The sequence below is a fragment of the Oncorhynchus kisutch genome, linkage group LG15 (assembly GCF_002021735.2).
Source record: "Oncorhynchus kisutch isolate 150728-3 linkage group LG15, Okis_V2, whole genome shotgun sequence".
In the NCBI taxonomy this organism is placed as follows: domain Eukaryota; kingdom Metazoa; phylum Chordata; class Actinopteri; order Salmoniformes; family Salmonidae; genus Oncorhynchus; species Oncorhynchus kisutch.
Genome location: NC_034188.2, coordinates 27,691,116 through 27,711,159, shown reverse-complemented (window position 1 = coordinate 27,711,159; position 20,044 = coordinate 27,691,116). Strand labels below are relative to the sequence as shown.

The 20,044-nt window shown below is 43.5% G+C and overlaps 1 pseudogene across 1 annotated transcript in view; it reads left to right on the top strand.

Annotated features, from left to right (window-relative positions):
* Nucleotides 1-18,733, top strand: part of LOC109878412 (protocadherin gamma-C5-like) — a 30,026-nt pseudogene extending 11,293 nt beyond the window's left edge. Inside the window, exons 2-4 of the transcript XR_004203007.1 lie at nucleotides 6,500-6,558; nucleotides 12,232-12,329; nucleotides 15,582-18,733. The product of XR_004203007.1 is annotated as a protocadherin gamma-C5-like (transcript). The remainder of the gene's footprint in view (nucleotides 1-6,499; nucleotides 6,559-12,231; nucleotides 12,330-15,581) is intronic.
* The last annotated feature ends 1,311 nt before the right edge of the window (nucleotides 18,734-20,044 follow it).

Genomic DNA, 20,044 nt, shown 5'->3' with positions numbered 1-20,044 from the left:
CACTCTGGGCCAAGGCCACAGAGGGTGCACAATCAGTGTGTGTGTGAACAGCGTATAGTCAGGTGTTCCAAGCCCTACAGGGGTGTGTCATTTTAGCAGGGCCCTAAGTTCCCAATGTCCCATTGTGACAGAGAGAGTGACTCCTCAGTGTCCCCGTATCTCCTCTCATTTCAATAGGAGTGTGTAGCTCTTCATCAAAGGTTCTTTGTGTTTGGAACTGTTGGAGTGGGGTTGTGTACAAGAAGTGAAGTACCACATTCAGGGTGTGTGTATGCGCTCATGTTGACACTACAGTATGTAGCTGTGTTCGTGTGGTCACGTGGGGTGATTAGGTATGGAGTGGTTGGTAAATACTGTGTGTTTCACGGATGAAGAAGCAGCACGTGCCACCAACAGGCCTGCATTGCTCACTGACTCTGTCCCTGACTCATATCCTGTGTGACTGTGTCTCAGTGTGGACCAGTGCATCTGAATAAAGCTCATCAACAGTCTTCCCTTCATGTCTCCTGCCCTGGTCGTAGCCTCCTGGTGGTTCCAACATGGTTGCCTCTGTCACTAGGATCCAGCTAGAGCTTTAAGATTCATAATAATCTGTTTTTCCTCTAGTGTCGTCTTCAGAATGGCTTAGTGGACAATGGAACGTAAAAGCATGTATTGTGAATACTAGGATAATATTATGCGGGAGTGTGGGGGTTTGTGAAGCTCAGTTGGTAGAGCTTGTAACACCAGGGTAGTGGGTTCGGTTCCCGGGACCACCACTTATGTCAAATTGATGCACACATGACATCTGTTAAATGGCCTATGTACAATACCAGTCAAAAATGTCATAGTATTTATGTTTTCACTATTATTCTACAATGTAGAAAATAGTCCAAATGGAAAAATACCCTGGAATGAGTAGGTGTGTCCAAACTTCTGTCTGGTACTGTATGTTATTTGACTATTTACTGTTGGAGGGACCTCCACGTTCAGACAGAGCACCAGGTGCAGTCTAGCCACAGTTCTGTAAATGTAAAGAGCTTTGGGTGTGTGTGTGTGTGTTTTGGTGTGTGTTTGAAAACGGTAACTTCCTCACACAGCACAAAGCACCAGGTGGGTCCAGCCTGTGTGATAACCATGCCAATGGAGGGTGTGTGTGTGTGTTTCGGCAGAGAAGCCTGCTGTCTTTTCTGGTTCGACCGACCGACAGATAGACAGACCGACCGACCGACCGACAGACAGACAGATGGAGACCAGACGTTCATGTTCAGCGATTAGTGTCTCTTCCCACTTGAATCCAGAGCCACCCCTTACTGTGATTTTCCTTCTCCACATCAGATAAATCCTCAATGATTTTAAACCTCTATAGTGACTGTTTTCATCCACAGTATCCTACGGACATGAACAGGCTGTAAGGCAGTAGGTTCTCTACCTACGGTTCTAACTCCTGTGGTAACTCTGTGCTAGGAGCTATAATTCTGATAAGTCTCTATGGATCAGAACAGGAGAACTCTAATCCCTATCTGGCCTCAGAGCCGGCAGAACTTCTCACTGAGGGAGTCTAGGGGATTTGATCCTCTCTGGTCACTTTCTTGGTTCTGCCTTTAACTGACTCTGGATCAGCTTTCTGGAGCACCGGTCCCTATTTGAACTATTATGTGTTGGGTTTTAGGGGCAGAAAGTTAGTACACATTTATTACGTTACATACAAACTGAAAGAGATAGAAATGAACGTGAGCTGTTGTGCTCTTGCTAATGTCACTTGACCCTTTAAATGTGTGAACTCACCTCAGTACAGTAACACTACATAGTGTCCCTGTATGGAACGCCAGCCCAGAATCTGTTTGCCTTTATTCTACATGCCTGTGGCGAGACCTGGGAATGACCTCTGGGAATGGTTTTGTCGGCAGTGAGCGTCACACTGCTGGAATGTTGGGCCCCTCGTTCATTTTCAGATGAGGAAACACGTTTTCTCTTTTCTCCCTTACTGCCATGACAACTGCCGCCAAAACCAGCAGAGAGAGAAATGGGGAAATATCCATCTGTGCGTCTGTCTCTCCGTTTGAAACAAAATACCCACACTACATGAGTGGAGAAGATTAGATTACACACCTTTCTTCCCTCCCTGTCATGATTGTCTTATTTAGAAGCCTATTCATAGTTCAGAGACCAGGGTATTTCTGTTTGGTTTAATTGACAGTCTCTTATCAATACAAGTATACATTTAAAGGATCCTTGACAGGATAGAATTTGCATACAGATGTGAGTGATGTGTATCATTGTGTTACGAGACCCTTGGGTAGACTGATATTTAATCAGTGGGGCATTTTGGGGCAGCTTGTAAATTCTGTGTTTGTGGGGAAGGTGTTATTGAAATTGGATAGTGTGTTGCTCTACCCCTGTCTCTACCTCCCTCCTTCTATCCCTCCATCCCTCCCCCTCTCTCTTTCTTCCGTCTCTGTGTCTCAGTGTGGTAGAACAGTTGTGTTGATAAATCTTTGGCAGCAGTGCTGGCTTCTCTCTGGGGAGCCTTTCTCTTCTCTCCTGTTTTCTCCTCCTGTGTTGATTAGGAGACAGAGTCTGGAACAGAGCCAAGGGTCTATTTACTGCCTCGATGCCCAACATGCGCGAGAGAGAGAGATGGAAAATAGGGAGAGAGAGAGAAAATATGTAGCGAGAGAAATAGGGAAAATAGTTAGAGAGAGAGAAAATATGTAGAGAGAGAGAGGGAAAATAGGTAGAGAGAGAAAGAGGGGAAATAGGTAGAGAGAGAGAAAATATGTAGAGAGAGAAAGAGGGAAAATAGGTAGAGAGAGAGAAAATATGTAGAGAGAGAAAGAGGGAAAATAGGTAGAGAGAGAGAAAATATGTAGAGAGAGAAAGAGGGAAAATAGGTAGAGAGAGAAAGAGGGGAAATAGGGAGAGAAAGAGAGAAAATAGGGGGAGAGGGAAAATAAGGAGAGAGACAGGGAAAATAAGGAGAGAGAGAGAGAGAGAGGGGGGAAATAGGGACAGAGAGAGAGGGAAATAGGGAGAGAGAGAGGGAAAATAGGGAGAGTGAGGGAAAATAGGGAGGAGAGAGAGAAAATGGGGAGGGAGAGAGAAAATATATAGAGAGGGAAATAGGGAGTGAGGGAGGGGAAAATAGGGAGAGAGAAAAAATAGACAAAGAGAAAATAGAGAGAGAGAAAGGGAAATAGGGGGAGAGAGGGAAAATAGAGAGAGAGAGAGGGAAATAGGGGGAGAGAGGGAAAATAGGGGGAGAGAGGGAAAATGGGGAGGGAGAGAGAAAATATATAGAGAGGGAAATAGGGAGTGAGGGATGGGAAAATAGGGAGAGAGAAAAAATAGACAAAGAGAAATAGAGAGAGAGAAAGGGAAATAGGGGAGAGAGGGAAAATAGAGAGAGAGAGGGAAATAGGGGGAGAGAGGGAAAATAGGGGGAGAGAGGGAAAATAGGGGGAGAGAGAGAGGGAAAATAGGGAGAGAGAAGGAAAATAGGGAGAGAGAGGGAAAAAAGGGGGAGAGAGAGGGAAAATAGGGAGAGAGAGAGGGAAAATAGGGAGAGAGAGAGAGGGAAAATAGGGAGAGAGAGGGTAGAGAGTGAGAGAAAGAGGGAAAATAGAGAGAGAGAGAGGGAAAATAGAGAGAGAGAAAGAGGGAAAATAGAGAGTGAGAGAAAGAGGGAAAATAGGGAGAGAGAGGGAAAATAGAGTGAGAGAAAGAGGGAAAATAGGGAGAGAGAAAGAGAAAATAGGTGGGAATCAGCCACAACACGTTAACTTAGCTCTATACAGGCTATATAGAGTCCTTATCACTGTGAATCAGCCAAAACCAGTTAACTTGTCTATATACTGGCTATATAGAGTCCTTATCACTGTGAATCAGCCACAACCAGTTAACTTGTCTATATACTGCCTATATAGAGACCTTATCACTGTGAATCAGCCACAACCAGTTAACTTGTCTATATACTGGCTATATAGAGTCCTTATCACTGTGAATCAGACAAAACCAGTTAACTTGTCTATATACTGGCTATATAGAGTCCTTATCACTGTGAATCATCCAAAACCAGTTAACTTTTCTATATACTGGCTATATAGAGTCCTTATCACTGTGAATCATCCAAAACCAGTTAACTTGTCTATATACTGGCTATATAGAGTCCTTATCACTGTGAATCAGCCAAAACCAGTTGACTTGTCTATATACAGGCTATATAGAGTCCTTATCACTGTGAATCAGCCACAACACGTTAACTTGTCTATATACTGGCTATATAGAGTCCTTATCACTGTGAATCATCCAAAACCAGTTCACTTGTCTATATACTGGCTATATAGAGTCCTTATCACTGTGAATCATCCAAAACCAGTTAACTTGTCTATATACTGGCTATATAGAGTCCTTATCACTGTGAATCAGCCACAACACGTTAACTTGTCTATATAGAGTCCTTATCACTGTGAATCATCCAAAACCAGTTAACTTGTCTATATACTGGCTATATAGAGTCCTTATCACTGTGAATCAGCCACAACCAGTTAACTTGTCTATATACTGGCTATATAGAGTCCTTATCACTGTGAATCATCCAAAACCAGTTAACTTTTCTATATACTGGCTATATAGAGTCCTTATCACTGTGAATCATCCAAAACCAGTTAACTTGTCTATATACTGGCTATATAGAGTCCTTATCACTGTGAATCAGCCAAAACCAGTTGACTTGTCTATATACAGGCTATATAGAGTCCTTATCACTGTGAATCAGCCACAACACGTTAACTTGTCTATATACTGGCTATATAGAGTCCTTATCACTGTGAATCATCCAAAACCAGTTCACTTGTCTATATACTGGCTATATGGAGTCCTTATCACTGTGAATCAGCCACAACCAGTTCACTTGTCTATATACTGGCTATATAGAGTCCTTATCACTGTGAATCATCCAAAACCAGTTAACTTGTCTATATACTGGCTATATAGAGTCCTTATCACTGTGAATCAGCCACAACACGTTAACTTGTCTATATAGAGTCCTTATCACTGTGAATCATCCAAAACCAGTTAACTTGTCTATATACTGGCTATATAGAGTCCTTATCACTGTGAATCAGCCAAAACCAGTTAATTTTTCTATATACTGGCTATATAGAGTCCTTATCACTGTGAATCATCCAAAACCAGTTAACTTGTCTATATACTGGCCATATAGAGTCCTTATCACTGTGAATCAGCCAAAACCAGTTGACTTGTCTATATACAGGCTATATAGAGTCCTTATCACTGTGAATCAGCCACAACACGTTAACTTGTCTATATACTGGCTATATAGAGTCCTTATCACTGTGAATCATCCAAAACCAGTTCACTTGTCTATATACTGGCTATATGGAGTCCTTATCACTGTGAATCAGCCACAACCAGTTCACTTGTCTATATACTGGCTATATAGAGTCCTTATCACTGTGAATCATCCAAAACCAGTTAACTTGTCTATATACTGGCTATATAGAGTCCTTATCACTGTGAATCAGCCACAACACGTTAACTTGTCTATATAGAGTCCTTATCACTGTGAATCATCCAAAACCAGTTAACTTGTCTATATACTGGCTATATAGAGTCCTTATCACTGTGAATCAGCCAAAACCAGTTAACTTGTCTATATACTGGCTATATAGAGTCCTTATCACTGTGAATCAGCCACAACCAGTTCACTTGTCTATATACTGGCTATATGGAGTCCTTATCACTGTGAATCAATCAGCAAAAACCAGTTAACTTGTCTATATACTGGCTATATGGAGTCCTTATCACTGTGAATCAGCCACAACCAGTTCACTTGTCTATATACTGGCTATATGGAGTCCTTATCACTGTGAATCAGCCACAACCAGTTCACTTGTCTATATACTGGCTATATGGAGTCCTTATCACTGTGAATCAGCCAAAACCAGTTAACTTGTCTATGGCTATATGGAGTCCTTATCACTGGGAATCAGACACCACACGTTTTAGATGTTGTCACCTATTGTGAATACATTTGAGGGAATATCTCATCAACGATGATCTTGTGTTGTCTGAATCTGATAAACTAAGACTTTCATCTTGTTGAAGCTCTGTATTAAGGGTATAACCAGTAATGCAACAAGGATGACACATATCCTGTCCATATCCCGTGAAATCCTTTTAGTTCCTGAGTTGATTTTGTTTTGTGACTGTAATTGGGAGCGGTGTCCCAGTCTCTGTGTGTGTGTCTCAGTACACTTCACTGACATTTTCTGCTCCATGGATTTCAGAACAAAATGGCCTCCCATGTAGGTTGGAAGATGCATGCCCTTTATTCAACCCCCTGACTACAGACAAAAAGAGTACACACACATACACATACGCCCGAATGGCCTGAGACCCAAACAGTAATGCATAAGACAGACAGACGGACACACAGTCCCATGGTCCCGTTGTTGGTATGTAGAAACAGAGATTTGATTTTGTGTTTTCTTCACAGCAAAAGCCTCCTAACGCCGACTGGCGCTTCACCCAAGGACAAAGACCTGGACCCAGTGGGTGAGTACATAGATTCTCTCTCTCTCTCTCTCACACACACACACACTCACACTCACACACACACACTATGTATTCATGACGAGTAACTGAGCTTTGGTGTTGCTCAGAGGCTTTCAGAGGGAAGGAGGGCAACAGAGGAGTGAGCAGAGCAAGAGAGGGAGGCCTGGAGATGGGGAGACAGCGAGATAAAGCGATGGATAGCGAGAGAGATGGAGAGATGGGTGAAGGGAGTGAGGAGAGGAAGCAGTAGGAACATACAGTTCTCAGCGGTGATGACATCAGATACTGAGGCACAGAGACTTTGAAGATAATGGAGAGATTCCATCTGAGCTCTGATTCCTCTGAGTGAACTGTCAGATTCTTCTCACTTTGTCTCTCCTGCCTGTCTCCAGGCTGTTCTCTCCTGCCTGTCTCCAGGCTGTTCTCTCCCTCACATACAAAATGGCTTCCATTCCTCTCCCTCCTTCCCTCTGCTCAGAGCCTGTGTGCCATCACTCAGTACTGCTCATGAGAGGAGGGGACCAGAGTGAGGGGGAAGGGGACCAGAGTGACAGGGAGGGGACCAGAGTGACAGGGAGGGGAGAACATAAGCGCACAGATTTCTAACCTCCACATTGTGTCTCATTGATCACTGTGTTTCCATCTGGGTGATTGCATTTGATTGACCACTTGTGATTTACTGTTTGACATCAATGATTGGCTGTTTCATAGCGGTAGCTGGGGAATTGCATCTACCGACACCAATCAGTGTGTGTGTAACTGTGTGTGAGTAACTGTGTGTGACTGTGTGCCCCTTCATTGCTTATTCAGCCCGCATTGTGTTCCAAATTTCTGCAGCAGGTTCCACAACAGAACATTACACAATACATTCCATGCGTCCTCATCTGAAATCAACCATCTGGGAGAGGAAACTCTCTCCTCTCCTAGCCTGCTTTTCTTGCACACATACAAACCCACGCACGTACACACACACACACACAAACCCACGCACGTACACACACACACACACAAACCTACGCACGTACACACACACACAGAAACACACGCACGTGCACACACACACAGAAACACACGCACGTGCACACACACACAGAAACCCACGCACGTACACACACACACAAACCCACACACGTACACACACACACAATCGTACACACACACAAACCCACGCACGTACACACACACGATCGTACACACACACAAACCCACGCACGCACGCGCACACACACACACACGCACACGCACGTACACACACGCACATACACACACGCACATACACACACACGCACACACACGCACGTACACGCACACACACACACACACAGACCCACCCACACACACACGCACGTACACATACACACAGACACACACACACACAACAACACATAAACGACAAACGCAACACACGCACGTACAGACACGCAACACCAATGCACTCACGGACACACACACACACACAAGGCAGCTTTAGCAGGGAACAAAGACACAACAGCTGTCCATGCTGGATGTCACTGTGGTTGTGGATACATTGGAAGTGGTCCATTTGGAAAACTTGGCTTCTCTTTGAAATGTTAGATGGATGTCACAGGCGCTACATTTTTCACAGGAGAGTGGAGCGCCGCTGAGTTGATATTGCCTGATCTTCCCCTAGCCTGTAGATCCTGAGGAAATAGAAGTCACAACACTTCTCTTGTGTTTCCAGTCCCTGCAACTACCATGGTGATCACATAAGATGGCCGCAGAAGCGAAGCATAAGGTATCAACATGTGTATAGTATACAGTGTGGTCACTTTATCCCCTTAACAACTGTTCTGGATCGATTTTGTTGAGTCATTGGTAAATGGGTAATGTTGGAGCTGAGGTAAGGGAAACTGATCCGACACCAGTTGTTAAGGGCAGAGAGTAGCCACAGCTTGGTAGGTAGAGCTCTGCAGTGTTGTGTGTAGGTATCCCTGATCCTTTTGCTAAGGCGCAGATTCACTAGCCTGGGCTGTTGGTCCCTCTGCGATAGTGAGACTTTGATGGGGATCTCTGATTGGTTCCCTCGTGTGTAGTGGGATGCTTTGAGTTTCTTCACTGTCTGTATTTTGTGGAGTTTTACTTCGCATGGTGTGGTGGTGTAATCAAAGACTGTTGTCTCAAATCTCTGAAGAATAGTTGTCCTTGTTTTTAGTTTGGTGTAAAATATGTTTTATCCCAAATAGAGATTCCTTTGATGTGTTGAGTTTGCTGCTTTTCCCAGACACACTGACACTCTATGGGGGTTCTTCTCATGCGCTTTCCCTGGTGGCCAGAAGAGAGGGTTTTGAAACGACTGTGTGATGATGGATGGAACCCAGCTGGCTGAGAAGGGGGTTGAACAGGACCTTGTAGAGAAGGACAGGAATAACGCCTACTTCTCTGTAGAAGGATTGGACAGGAGTAACCCATAGTTGAAGTGGACAGTAGAGCTGAGGAAGCACTTTGAAGGCCTCCTCATAGATAAGAGGGTTATTTCATGCATGGTTACAGTAGCAGCTCTTACTGACCAGTGAGAATGATCCCTCTGAGCATGAATAGTAATCGTCTTAGCCACAGGAAGAGATAGTCCTGACCGCAGGAAGAGATAGTCCTGACCGCAGGGAGTGATAGTCCTGACCACAGGGAGTGATAGAGCAAGGAGAGGCTAATTAGCGACAAACAAGGCCTCCTCATCTCTCCAATCCACCAAAGGAAACTAATCAAAATGGCCTCCCAGCTGCCTCCACTGACCCCACTTTAACCTTGTCTGGTTCTCATTTGAGATGCTGGCAGTGGTCAAACATGTAAAGACTGTCTCACGCTTTGGCACATCAGTAATTTTAGGCCAGAAAATTAAATGTGGGTTAAACTTTGGCAGAACATTTTGGCTCCACTTGTTTTTACAAAAACATGCTCAATCTCTATCCTCACATGGTTTGATGCCATTCCATTCGCTCCGTTCAAGCCATTATTATGAGCCGTCCTCCCCTCAGCAGCCTCCACTGCTCTCATATGTAACGGTTGTATTGGCATGGGAAACATATGTTAACATTCCCAAAGCAAGTGAAGTAGATAATAAACTAAATCCTACTCCCCCCGTTCCATGTACTTTAGTCCAATGGGTTTTTAATTGGCATTCAGTTATTTTTTTAAACTGCAGTCCATAACACGCATTCATCTTATTTTTACTGCTGCTCGTATAAGTCAGGAAGCTGGACCTGAGACCTTTTTAACCCCTCGCGTGCCATTCTCTTTCCTCCCTGGGGCTTCAAACAGGGGCACAGCCTTTACCTACAACTAGTGGTGTCATTAGTTACTTGGGAAAGTATTACATTACATATTACATTTACTTGTTACATTTGTGCGGCACACAATTGGCCCAGCGTCGTCCAGGTTTTTGAAAATAAGAATTTGTTCTTAACTGACTTGCCTAGTTAAATTTTAAAAAATCATAAAAAAGCTATATTACTTTACGCTAGTTTCATGAACATTTAAAAAAAAATCTCATTGTTTGTTTGACTGTCGGAGGGAGCAAGGCGAACACACTCTACCAAAGTCAGAAAGTTCTGCACTATATACGGGCTGCTTAATTAGCCATATATACTGTAAGCCAAACATCTGTACAGATTTCCTATCTTTTCATTCAAAATCTTTTTCCCGAGACGTCAATTCTGGTTATAGACTGCATGTACACGGACCTATAGAGATGTATACTTGCCACTAGACAGGAAAGCCCTCTATGTTTTACTGTCCTTGTCATGTTTCTTGTGGACCCCAGGAAGAGTAGCTGCTCCTTCTGCAAAAGCTAATGGGGATCCAAATAAAGAAAACAAATATCACAGAAGTGATGAATGGCAAAGGTCAGAGGAGTGCCCTCTATACATTTCTATGGAAAGCAGCTGTCATGGCTTTTCTCCAAATATCCTTTCTTTGCATGCTAGTGCTGAGCGATTAGTGCTTTTTAAGGTCGGTACGATTTTGATTATTTAAAAAACAAACATGAAATGCACTATGCATTATGTGGGTTGAATGCTGTAACAACATAGACTGAAACAATTAATAAAAGTCCCATGATAGTAGTGACTGTCCATTACTACTTATCACTTATTCACCATCATTTATTCACACTACTTTACTTTAATAAAATACTTCAGTTGTTGTGTATATTACATTAGTTTTATTCAAATAACTTTATTACTTATATTATTTATTATTTATATTATTTGTTTCAAAGTAAATAAGGCATACTTTTATGACTGCTTTTATGACTGCTTTTATGACTGCTTTTATGACTGCTTTTATGACTGCTTTTATGAGTGCTGAACACCAACTATCAATCACTTAGATCATGTATTTTTAGGTAGAGATACTTTGCGAAGCAACTGCTCGCAATCCCTCTCCATCACTCGTTCTTCTTTCTCTTATCTCCCTCTCTGTCTGCCCCACACAGTAGTAGGCACGCAATGGATTATGGTCATGTAGTTAATTACCACGTTTTCTGTGCTAAACTATGTAGAATATTGACCTGTTGGAAACTAAAACTTCCAACTACATTGCCCAGTTCGGACTTGATCTGATTTATCTCTAAAACTGTGCATTTAGTTTGCAGAAAAAAATTATACGAACAAAATGGAATTCAAGTAATTTAATTGACATCGGTCAATTAGTTGTTTTAAAAAACGAAAAATAACCTAACTGTCACGGAATTGCTCAGCACTACTGTTCACTCCAGAACTAAATGAGGAAACAAGTGGAGACCAGATCACGGAAACATGCACCCCGTAGAGATATGATTGTGAAAGTAATGCACGCGTAGCGTTGTTTGACAAAGCAACTGTAAAAAGTCATCTGATTATGTAACCCCCAATACTGCCCACAACCTCCTGGAGCTAATGAACTACTGATTTAGGTCGTCAAACAGCTGCTGAAGAGACTGGTGTGGGTGAAAACCATCAGTCGACTGCTTCGAGGAAATGCCCGTGCCTAATGCCTATAGGACTCTGTGAGATATGGCAGGGTAGGGAAGGTTAGAGAACAGGGACATTGTAAAGCCCAGGCAGTCAGATACAGAACTGAAGAACCCAGAAAACAAACTGCAGAGTATCAGTGGCCTTCTCCGTTAGGTCTTGTGAAACCGGACGGACTAGCAGAAAACTATTTGACCTAAATGTTTGTTTGTGTGTGTGTGTGTGTGTGTGCGCGCGCGCGTGTGCGCATGTATGAAGGTTCGCGTTCTAGAGAGCAGGTCTACTCCTTCCTTTGTTCCTCTACATGCTGATTACAGACTAAAAAACAACCCTTTGAAGATCAACGTTGCCCATATGGAAATGTTCAACGTGTGTGTGTCTCTGCGTTTAGCCAGCTGTTCCTTTTTAATGTGGTGCCATCCGATTTACTACATGGTGCTGTGCTAGTGGACATGCTAGAGAGAGTGAGGATGTACTGAAGTGTGTGCTCATGCATGCACATGACTGTGTGTGTGTGTGTACATCATCTTCGGATGTACACGCAGGCTGTGTCTAATCATGATCAGACGCTGTGACTTGACATCATAAACCACCAAACGTCACACCAGGGACCAGCAACACAACAAAACACTCTCAAAAGACTAGAGTTCCAAAATGGCTGCCAGTTGTTGACGTATGTGTCCTCTGTCTCTCTCTGTCCTTGCAGGGCTGGAGGCCCCCCTGAAATGGCCATGGGAACCGGACCCTGGCCCAACCCCCCCACCGAGGCTGAGCAGCTCCAAGCCCTGATGGCCGCCGCCAACGGTGAGTCCAACACTTCTCCATTCATCTCTCTATCCCATCTCTCCATCCTTTATTCCAATCCTCTACCACTCTCTATCCTTTATTCCAATCCTCTACCACTCTATCCCATCTCTCCATCCTTTATTCCAATCCTCTACCACTCTCTATCCCATCTCTCTATCCTTTATTCCAATCCTCTACCACTCTCTATCCCATCTCTCTATCCTTTATTCCAATCCTCTACCACTCTCTATCCCATCTCTCTATCCTTTATTCCAATCCTCTACCACTCTCTATCCTTTATTCCAATCCTCTACCACTCTCTATCCCATCTCTCTATCCTTTATTCCAATCCTCTACCACTCTCTATCCCTCTCTTTCCATCACCATCTTCATTTGTTTTTATCCCCCTCTCTCCCTCAATGTGGTGGGGTAAAGGGGAAGGGAGGGAGGGGTCATGGTTTGTTCCTGTTATGTTAGAGGGCATGAAGCCAGACTCATTGATAAAGATGTCCATGACCCATTGTACAGAGAGACAGACAGACAAACTTCAATTAGAAGTCTTAGCACATAGTCTTCTGTCATTGTTTCATTGTTATTTCTACCATTGACACATCAATCCTCCCACGCACACACATATACCCCTCCCTCCAAGACACTGCTCACACACCCCGGATGTGATCTTACGGTTTCCATTAGGAGAATGATGGAATGACTCTGGCTGGATAGTGTGTCTGTCATCACAGTGAGAAAGAGGAAACACTCTCTGTGCAGGTTCAGACAGAGCCAGGGCACAGCTACCAGACGAGTCATATTAACAACAAGAAACAGACGTACCAGACGAGTCATTAACAACAAGAAACAGAGGTCCCAGACGAGTCATATTAACAACTAGAAACACAGCTACCAGACGAGTCATATTAACAACTAGAAACACAGCTACCAGACGAGTCATATTAACAACTAGAAACGGAGGCTACCAGACGAGTCATATTAACAACAAGAAACAGAGGTACCAGGCGGGTCATGTTAACAACAAGAAACAGAGGTACCAGACGAGTCATATTAACAACAAGAAACAGAGGCTATCAGACGAGTCATATTAACAACAAGAAACAGAGGTCCCAGACGAGTCATATTAACAACTAGAAACACAGCTACCAGACGAGTCATATTAACAACAAGAAACAGAGGTACCAGACGAGTCATATTAACAACTAGAAACAGAGGTACCAGACGCGTCATATTAACAACAAGAAACAAAGGCTACCAGACGAGTCATATTAACAACAAGAAACAGAGGTACCAGACGAGTCATATTAACAACAAGAAACAGAGGTCCCAGACGAGTCATATTAACAACAAGAAACAAAGGCTATCAGACGAGTCATATTAACAACTAGAAACGGAGGCTACCAGACGAGTCATATTAACAACTAGAAACAGAGGTCCCAGACGAGTCATATTAACAACAAGAAACAGAGGTCCCAGACGAGTCATATTAACAACTAGAAACACAGCTACCAGACGAGTCATATTAACAACAAGAAACAGAGGTACCAGACGAGTCATATTAACAACTAGAAACAGAGGTACCAGACGCGTCATATTAACAACAAGAAACAAAGGCTACCAGACGAGTTATATTAACAACAAGAAACAGAGGTACCAGACGAGTCATATTAACAACAAGAAACAGAGGTCCCAGACGAGTCATATTAACAACTAGAAACACAGCTACCAGACGAGTCATATTAACAACAAGAAACAGAGGTACCAGACGAGTCATATTAACAACTAGAAACAGAGGTACCAGACGCGTCATATTAACAACAAGAAACAAAGGCTACCAGACGAGTCATATTAACAACAAGAAACAGAGGTACCAGACGAGTCATATTAACAACAAGAAACAGAGGTACCAGACGAGTCATATTAACAACTAGAAACAGAGGTACCAGACGCGTCATATTAACAACAAGAAACAAAGGCTACCAGACGAGTCATATTAACAACAAGAAACAGAGGTACCAGACGAGTCATATTAACAACAAGAAACAAAGGCTATCAGACGAGTCATATTAACAACTAGAAACGGAGGCTACCAGACGAGTCATATTAACAACTAGAAACAGAGGTCCCAGACGAGTCATATTAACAACAAGAAACACAGCTACCAGACGAGTCATATTAACAACAAGAAACAGAGGTACCAGACGAGTCATATTAACAACTAGAAACAGAGGTACCAGACGAGTCATATTAACAACAAGAAACAAAGGCTACCAGACGAGTCATATTAACAACAAGAAACAGAGGTACCAGACGAGTCATATTAACAACAAGAAACAGAGGTCCCAGACGAGTCATATTAACAACAAGAAACAAAGGCTACCAGACGAGTCATATTAACAACAAGAAACAGAGGTACCAGACGAGTCATATTAACAACAAGAAACAGAGGTACCAGACGAGTCATATTAACAACAAGAAACAGAGGTCCCAGACGAGTCATATTAACAACAAGAAACAGAGGCTATCAGACGAGTCATGTTAACTAGAAATGGAGGCTACCAGACGAGTCATATTAACAACAAGAAACAGAGGCTACCAGACGAGTCATGTTAACTAGAAATGGAGGCTACCAGACAGGTCATGTTAACAACTAGAAACGGAGGGTTTAGAATGTTATCAAAGGCAGATGGTGCTTTAGGTAGTGCATTAATAATCAGTTAGGAGATAGCCCAGTCAGTTAGGAGATAGCAGAAACAGCCATGTCAAATTAGCTATTGTCCCAGCTTCTTTTATCCGTAGTCTAATTCTACTAGCTTGTGTGGTTGCGTTTGTGTGTGTGAGCGTGCGTGCGTGTAGTGGAGGCAGAGAGCAGGGAACGGGGTCAGGATGTGTGTGTGTATCCCTGTAGCTCTGGGCTGGGAGAGAATTATGAGCTAGCAGCTAGGTCACTCACACACATACATTCAGAAATGAACACACACACATGCACACCATGAATTCACAAGTTCCTCCACCTTGACAAAAGGTCTCTGCCTTTGTTCTTTTAATCTCTCTATTCACTTAATTTCAGTCCAATTAGCTTTGCATAAACACACACATTTACCAAGCAACATATAGAAGTGATCATTGAAATCCTAACAAATGGAAACAATCAATGTATTATACAAGTCATCTCTGCCATGTCAGAACATCTTGTTAATATGTTCGATCTCCTCTCTCCTCTCCTCCTCCCCGCTCTGCCCCTCTTCTCCCCAGAAGTGAGCGAAGCGACCGCCACCCTGGGACCAGGCACCATGGGTCTAAGCACCCGTTACAGTCCCCAGTTCACCCTGCAGCACGTGCCCGACTACCGTCAGAACGTCTACATCCCTGGCAGCACGGCCACCCTAACCTCCAACCCTCAGCAGCAGCAGCAGCAACAGCAGATGCTGATGCAGCAGCAGATGGTAGCCCAACAACAGGCCCTGCAGGCCCAGCCCTCCGAGGCCTCGGCTCAGCCTGAACCCCCCAAGGCTGCCCAGACCCCCGCCTCCAAGAAGAAGTCCACCAAGAAGGAGAAGAAGTAGGATGGATGGAAGGACGAACGATGAATGGATAGATATGGAGTATACGATGAGAAGAGAACAACCCGATGAGAAAGGAAATTTAACCACAGGAGGCTGCTGAGGGGAGGAATGCTCGTAATGGCCGGAACAGAGCGAATGGAATGGCATCAAAGACATGGAAACCATGTGTTTGATACCATTCCTCTCCAGCTATTACCACAAGCCTGTCCTCCCCAATTAAAGTGCCACCAACCTCCTGTGAACTCAACCCTCGCTCACCCCCACTTTTCCACACAATGCGTTTACTCTAACCATGGTTGGAATTGTATTGGTCACGCTCATATGATAACACAAAATATGGAGATGGTTTGGGAATGTCTGTTTTTGGGCTCTTGAATCTGGAAAGGGTTGAAGGTTTACAAACCGCATTGACATTTTGTTTTTGTTTTCTTTCTGAAGGCTAGCTAGAAACAGTTGTTTTTGTTTCCTTTCTGAAGGCTAGATAGAAACGGTTGTTTTTGTTTCCTTTCTGAAGGCTAGATAGAAACGTTTGTTTTTGTTTTCTTTCTGAAGGCTAGCTAGAAACGGTTGTTTCCTTTCTGAAGGCTAGCTAGAAACGGTTGTTTTTGTTTTCTTTCTGAAGGCTAGCTAGAAACGGTTGTTTCCTTTCTGAAGGCTAGCTAGAAACGGTTGTTTTTGTTTTCTTTCTGAAGGCTAGCTAGAAACGGTTGTTTCCTTTCTGAAGGCTAGCTAGAAACGGTTGTTTTTGGAAAGCCTGTGTTCTGTTCTACTCAACAGCAAAGTATTAATGGTATTTCCTGGTAAGGAAGACTGGAGTTGGGGGGGGGGGGGTGGGTCAATGAATTTGGATTCACTTCAGACAACAGATTGAGTGTAAAAAACCTTGCTGGGGTAACAAGGTTCCCCCAGTGACGTATTCACAGGTTGATATTTTAACCATGTTCCCTAAGATGTTTCATGTTGGATTTGTAATTGTTGTTGGAAAGTAGATCAGTGTTGACTATAGTAGATGACTATAGTATAGATTCCTATATAGCAGTTCTAAAACCAATCTGTGCGGCACTCAGTTGAATATGAAAATCCCGACGTGAGCGTCGAGCCTCCACCGCTATATAGGATCAGCCTCATAGGATCCTACACCACAGCTCTTTGGAACACAAGGGTATCGTGTCCACTGGGAGTATTCTACTCCTCTGCATGTTCCTATAGCTTCAAACCACAGACCTAGAAGATTCAACAATGCATTGCTTAAGTGTTGCAAAGAGGACGACCACCTTAACTCCTCTCCCAAAAATACTGGTTGATAAATGCACTTTGTAGCATTTATCTGACGTGGTAGCGAAAAATTCTAAATATGATTTTGTAAGCATTAGTTAAATGGTAAGATTCTAATATTTTGTTGTTTTTTATGACCTTAGCGTGAACCCTATTAGAGTGCTATGGCAGAGGGGGAGGGGCATGTTATAGTACTATCATCAGCCCTATTGGCTGGCTTGGTGACATAGTAGGCACTGCCCCTTTTTTAGAACACCATAGATGGGCATAGAGACCACCTGCTGTCCCCTTATGCCCCCTCCCCTCACTGGCTATCCCACTTCAACCATAGGAGATGCACTGTTCATACCTTAAAGATGAGCTGTAGGGTAAAAAGCCCTTCAGAGGAGGGCACAAGTAGAGATCTTCAACAAATTGCTGAGAAATTACACTTCTTAGGTCACTAGGCTCCAGATTGAGTGTTCACCCCTTGCTATGTATCCTGAAGTGCAGATAGTTATATTTCTTGATGTGATAAGACATGTTTTTTGACGACTCAGCAGCATAAGAGTTGTTTAGAAGATACGTAGGAAGTCTTTAGTTTGCTGTCTGTCTGTCAGGCTCCCACCACATGAAGAGGCATCATGGAGGCAGGGTTCAAGGGGGAGTGGAAAGGGGTGGGAAGTCTTTAGTTTGCTGTCTGTCTGTCAGGCTCCCACCACATGAACAGGGTTCAAGGGGGAGTGGAAAGGGATGGGGTGCGACGTCTGGGTTGGTACCATTAGATTGACTGGGAGGGGGGCAACGACCTTGGCTCTACTCACTGAATGTACATAGGCAAGGTCCACCCCTAAACTTCCTTGAATGCACTGACCCAGGTTAGAGGGTGACAGAGCCAAGCACATCTCTCCATGTCACAGAGGAGATACCACTTCAGAAGAAGGGAGTGGGGACAGAGTTCGCTAGTTCCATTCCTCACTGTATCTAATCCCCTCAGTGTAAATCCACTCTGGTAAAGCTAACCTCAAGACTCTGCCCTCCACTCCCTGGTCCAGTGAAGGCTCTTCCCCACTGTAAATAAACACTGGTCCTGTCGGGGGCATGAGCCAGGTGTTTGTATAGTACGGACCACGTCCTGCATTTCCAAATGAAAAGTCCTCTCTCCACAAGGTGTGGCTTTACTACTGGAATGTGTTGCATTTGTTTTTCAAGAAAAATATGAAAACCGCTGCGAAAAAAATAGATCTCTGAAAGTTAGTGTTGCAATGTAGTAACTAAACACCATGAAGGCCAACTAACTAACTCTTCAGTGTAAATAAATAAAGTTGCTAACTTTAGACGATGAGTAAACAGTGACACACATAGACTAGTTAACTTGTGATATGTGTTGCGCACATTTTGTGTTCATTTTCACTCTCTCCATTTTACCACCCTGTAAAGAAACCAAACAAAAAAAAGTATATTGAAAAAAATGTTTCTATCCTTCTGTAACCTCTTTACGTTTTCTTTCTGTGATTCATATCGCGCATTTGTGCAGGAATGCCTCTCTCTCTGTCCATATGAACAAATGATTATAAATATTATATATGTGTGTACGTCCGTCTGCTGCTGAATTAATCCTCTCCCGTGCTGTGGCCTGATATCTTTCTTATGAATCTCTTAAACCCCCCCGCTAATCTCTTAACCCCCCCCCCCCAATCTCTTAACCCCCCCCCCCCGCTAATCTCTTAACCCCCCCCCCCCCCTAATCTCTTAACCCCCCCCCCCTAATCTCTTAAACCCCCCCCCCCCCCTAATCTCTTAACCCCCCCCCCCCTAATCTCTTAACCCCCCCCCCTAATCTCTTAACCCCCCCCCCCCTAATCTCTTAACCCCCCCCCCTAATCTCTTAACCCCCCCCCCTAATCTCTTAACCCCCCCCCTCCCTAATCTCTTAACACCCCCCCCATCCCCCCCCCAAAATCTCTTAAACCCCCCCCCCCTAATCTCTTAACCCCCCCCCCCCCTAATCTCTTAACCCCCCCCCCTAATCTCTTATTTGTTATGCTAATATTTATATTGCTGTTTTATTTGCCCTTGAACACTGACATTTCAAATAAAAGGTTCAGAAATCATTAAACCCTCGTTGTCCGTCTAGTCTTTTCTACCGTGCAGCTTGGTTTGTAAGATGGGAAAAATGTATTTTAGTTAAGGGAACTTTAGAAATTGTGTTAATAAAATATTGCAGAATGATACAATATTCAAGACAGTCACTAACAACATAATTAGGATCCAACTTAAATTCTACCATAATCATGTATCATGATTCTAGATACCAAACTAAGGCATTACAGCACATTAAACAACTAGTAATGTTGTCCTGGCAGCCACAGTGTTCCAGTCTGTTCTGTTGGCCAGGGGTTTTTAAGTGGCAGTAGTTCTGCATCAGTTTGCTCAGCTTTTATCTGTGACCCAGATCCACCAGACTTCATCAGCACCACGCTATCCCATAATCCTCTGCTCCCAGCAGCCTCAACTCACACGCCCGTTTGAAGTGTCCGCTGCGATGTGGAAACAGGGGAAATGGGATGAGGGGAAGGGGGGATGAAAGCAAGATGACAATGTTTCCTCAGCAGAAATGTGACACCCTCCTCCGACAGTCCTCAAAGTGAACGTGGATACACATTATGTAATACATAACCTATCTGAAGACACATTTTTTTGCTTTAAATTGATCGTATTCCAAAGTTTTAAATATGTACAGTATGTATTGCAATCGATGGAGCTATACAGAACATTCTATATTATTGAGAATGTTAAGCTTTTAGGATACACTACACATTTTATACTAGGTTACACAATCCTATGTAATGGATAAATATCTTGAGAATCACATTGATATAATATAGAATCCATCTTTCA